Source organism: Octodon degus, unplaced genomic scaffold (assembly GCF_000260255.1).
Source record: "Octodon degus isolate 3935 unplaced genomic scaffold, OctDeg1.0 scaffold00016, whole genome shotgun sequence".
In the NCBI taxonomy this organism is placed as follows: domain Eukaryota; kingdom Metazoa; phylum Chordata; class Mammalia; order Rodentia; family Octodontidae; genus Octodon; species Octodon degus.
In genome coordinates this window covers 21994089-21998741 of record NW_004524592.1, presented here as the reverse complement: position 1 = coordinate 21998741, position 4653 = coordinate 21994089, and positions in this window count along the sequence as shown.

Here is a 4653-nt window from a genome sequence, read left to right as displayed (position 1 = left end):
ATCAGGCAAGGCAAGAGGTTAAACAAAGGGAAGTAAAAAAGGAACCAGCAACGGAGATTAACATGACAAGGATAAGCCAATAATGATCAGCTATAACCATCAATGTAAATGGTCTGAATTCACCAATCAAAATAGTTTGACGAATAGATCAAGAAGAAAAATCCAACAATAGGCTGCATACAAGAAATACATTTACTTCAGATGCTATTATTTCAGAGATTTCAGGAAGGTGACTTCCAATTTCTTCTGTGCTAGTGTCTCCTGCATTTGTTCTGGGTAGGCTCGGAGCCTGAGATTGCATTTTGTTCCTTTTCTTTGTCATTTTGTTTAGCATTGTCCTCTGACCTTTGGTGTAGAGCTTTGGTGCAGTTATTACCTTAGCATTCTCATAGATCTGGGTCTAGCAGTGTGTCCTTGCTTACTGGGTCCAAAGCTACTGAGTTTGAACTTGTCCAGCCAAGCCTGGCTTGGGTCTGGCTCCTGTGCTCCGCTTCTTCCTGTTGCAGCCCGTGGAAGTGAACCCGCTGTGCCCCACTGGCAAGATGTTCTGCTCCCAGATTAGCTGGCTGGGTTTCACTCCTAGCCTATCTGCTGTGAGATCCACTGCAGCTTCCACACCAGGCCTGTCCCCTGAAGGAGGTTCCAATGGGGTGACAGATGCCACACGCTGGGCCTGTCCCATGGGCTTCTTTGTCTTCTGCCAGGAAGGTTCCCGCAGGCAGCAGGTACCACACTCCAGGCCTGTCTGGTGCACTGTGTTCAAGAACACATTTACTTCAAAAAGAAATTCATGGACTGAAAGTTAAAGGGTGGAAAAAAAAACTCCATGTGGCAGGAACCCAGAAAAAAGCTATTCCGTTTGTAGACAAAATGGATTTCAAGCCAGGACTGATTAAGACAGACAAACAAGGTCACTACAATCTTGTAAAGGGAACAACCTAAGAGGAAGAGATATCATAAATATATATGCACCAAATACCAGGGTGCCCAACCATATAAAGCAAATATACATGAACATGAAAAATAAGCATTAATATGATTGTAATGGGGAACCTCAGTACCCTACTGCTACAAATACACAATTCAACTAGACAAAAACAGCAAACAAATATAGTAAGCCAACCACACTTTTTTTATCAACCACACTTTTGAACAAACAGACTTAATAGATGTCTACCTAGCGTTCCACCCTACAACAGAATATGCACATTCTTCTCAGCTGCACATGAGACATTCCCCAAAAACAGTCTTCTTACTAGCTCATAGAAAGTGTATCTTGGCTATTTCTTCTTGTTCCTGAGACAAAATACCTGACAATTCAAATTATGGAAGGAAGGGTGTATTTAGCTCACAGCTTGTGGAGGTTTCAGTCTGTAATCAGCTGGCTCCAAGGCAGGATGGCGTGGTGAGGGGAATTGGCTTAACCCCTGAGAGGACAGCAAAAGCAGTGAGAGCTAAGGGGGAGAGAGCGAAGCTCTTTTCCTCTCTTGCACTGTATGCCCGCTATCCATCCACACCATCTCTATGCCTTTCTCTCCCACAAGCTCAGGAGGGGGATATTTACAAAAAGAGGAACCTTTGGGCCCCCTGCTGAGTCCCTTAGTCAAACTCCAAAACTTGACACAATGAATCAACCATAACAGCATACTAAGTAAATGCGCAAGAATTGAAATTACCCCATTTATATTATCAGACAGTGGTGCAATGCAGTGAGAAATCAATGGCAAAAGACACCACAAGAACTTCATAAACACACAGAAATCAAATAGCATCCTCCTGAAATTAAAGAAGAAATTAAAGTTTCTACAACAGTTTCTACAATTAAATGATAATGCCTGTGTAGCATCCTGGAATTTATGGGACACTATTGAAGCAGTCCTACTAGGGAAGTTTATAGTGGTGAATTCCTGTCTTGGATCAACCTATGATAAGATTAGCACCTCATAACCTGATTATTTTCCAGAAGCCCATAACAATGCCCAAATGTTATGACCCTTAAAAACCTCTCCTGCTCCAGCTCTTTCCCTCCATTCCTACGTGGCTACAAAGGGAATGTATAATGGATAAATCCCACATTAGCTCACTCACTATTCCTGTCCAGTTCTCCTTTCTGCAGTCTGTTTTCTCCTGGTAGTCAGCTACTGAAATCAAACAGTGATCACCCACCACGGTGCCAGCATTTACTGTAAGACCACATTCCAGGCGCTGTGCCTAGCACAGGGTCCAGTGTGTTCCAGAACCTTTATAATATGGCGTGCTTGACCACGCACTCTCTGGTCAGAGGCCACCAAGGGTCATCCATCAAACCCCATGGCTTCAGTTTTACTGTGGCTTGCTAGGAACTCCTTCTGCAGCTTCTGGGCTCCTGCTCCCGTGGTGCCTCTTCTTCGATTCTGTGTTTCTATTTCGCAGGCTCCCCCTTGTTTGCGTGGGTCATTCTGCAGGCAGCAGTGCTCAGCCTTCCTCCTTCTCACTCCTTTAACTTCAGTCTGTAAGTTCCCATGACTGCAGCCTGTGCTAGGTGCTAAGTGTGTGCATATTTCTGGGTCTAGCTCATGGCCTTCATCGCTGCCACAGGAGGTCGACAGAACCTTCCTAAATCCATCCTCACCACCTCAGTCTCATGTTTCCACACAGCTTCTACTGAAGCTACCTTCATACTGAGCTACATCTCCAGCCCTTTTTTTGACCCTTATTTTAAGATAAGGTCTTGCTAAGTTGCTAAGTTGCCCAGGCTGGGCTGGAACTTGTGATTCTCCCAACCTCCAAGTTGCTGGGAACACAAGCCTGTGCCACTTTCTCTGCTTTGTATTCCTTCTTTGATATCCAAGTAATGAGGGGTTAGATGCTATTTGTAAATGTTATGTTACATGTGGTAGAAAGAAAGAAAGAGAAATGGTTAATGGATAAACATATCTTCATAATAAAAAGGAAGTCATAACAAATACAGTGCTTAGCGCTTCAACTGCTGCTATATTCATGGCTGGTACTTATGGGTTAAGTCTTCAGTAACATCTTCATATTCTCTCTGTCCTCAGCACAACCTTCAGCTGGTGACAGTCTCCTGCCTGCTGGTGTCACCTAAACCTTAACTCTGAAAGGTCGGTGTCACCAGCAAGGCTGCCCCTATTGACTTGTCATTTTTCTTGGCCTTTTATTACAGGGCCCAAGATAAGAGAGTAAGGGAAACAAGAGAAGGGAGAGAGCTCAAGGAGTCTTCTGCATTCTGGACAGACTTTTCTTTTAGCTACTTAATAGTGAGAACTCACTTTTCCCTAGATTATTCTGAAGTCATCCCTTGTAGTTGATTCAATACCCTTTTATTTACCTTTTGATTTCCTAGCACAGGGACACTTGGAATGGCTGCATGACTGTCTCATCTTCCAGTTTAACAAAACTACTGTTGTATCTTTCCCCGCCCTATTCTCCTCTACTCCCTCCCTTGCACTCAGTACTAAAACTTCTAGATCAGTAGAGCCCAATGCTGTATAGAAGCAAAGTTGATGGGAAGCAGAGATTTCACTAGTATATTAGTAAAAGTAAAGTGGAGAGGATCCATTTCCATTTTCTATGATGGACTCTTAAATTTCTAGACTCTTAAATCCTATCAGAGAAGCAATATCATATGCTGATCACATATTGACAACACATAATGCATCTTGGAAGACATTGTCATGCCCCAAAAGATTTGACATCATAACTGAGTTTTCAAAAATCCATGTAATGACGACACATAATTGCTTACAGATAATAGGACACATTCTGAGTCCAGCGAATTTCATGGACATGAGCAAATTGCCACAATTCATAGGTGTCAGATGAGTTCCTTGGCCAGAAGCTGTGCTGTGTGATACACAGTGATGACTAAGGGACTATGTAAATCCACAGAATAGTGATTTTGGGAGCAGTGTGTGGCTAAGTAAGAAAGATTCAAATCTACTTTTAAATGTCTGCTTCGGTAAGAGCCAAGCACCAACTGGCTCTTGTCTTATGTAATTAACTTGTCCCTGGTAGTTGGTTCATCACCCTGAAGAATGATACCATACCATGAGCCCACTGCCAATCTCCACTGTTCCCACAACAGTGGTTCCAGCCTAGTTAGCCTTGGTGAGGGAAAGGCATGTACAATCCTACGTCCCTGCCATGACCGTGTTGTCTGTGGGCATGCTGGGCAAGAACAGAAATGGATGGGGAAAGAAGTTGATGTCTACATCTTCCAACCTGATTATGAATATCCTACTACATATAGGCCTGTCCTTATTGAGCAGTCAAACATACCTTCACAGCCTGATCCATACAGGTGACCCATGAGTCTGTCCATGGAGCTGACCTTCAGACCTCCTCAACAGCTCTCCAACTGCATTTCATCTAGTTCTTGGACAATCCAGCCAAATACTTAACTAGCGCCTATGAATTATTACAGAGCTTGAACTCTTCATATCACTCCTTGCGAGCAAAATGAACAACCAGGTATCCTGCTAGACTTCTGTCCGCTAGGAAGATTTCCCCTCCTTTCTTTCAGGCTCACCTCTTTCTACCCCAAAGTGAGGCTGTAGTACAAAGCCATCTACTTTTAGATAGGACAAGCACACTGGAAGACTGCTACCTTTTTCTTCTTCAGTCAACTAGTCATAGGGCCCTCTCATATATATA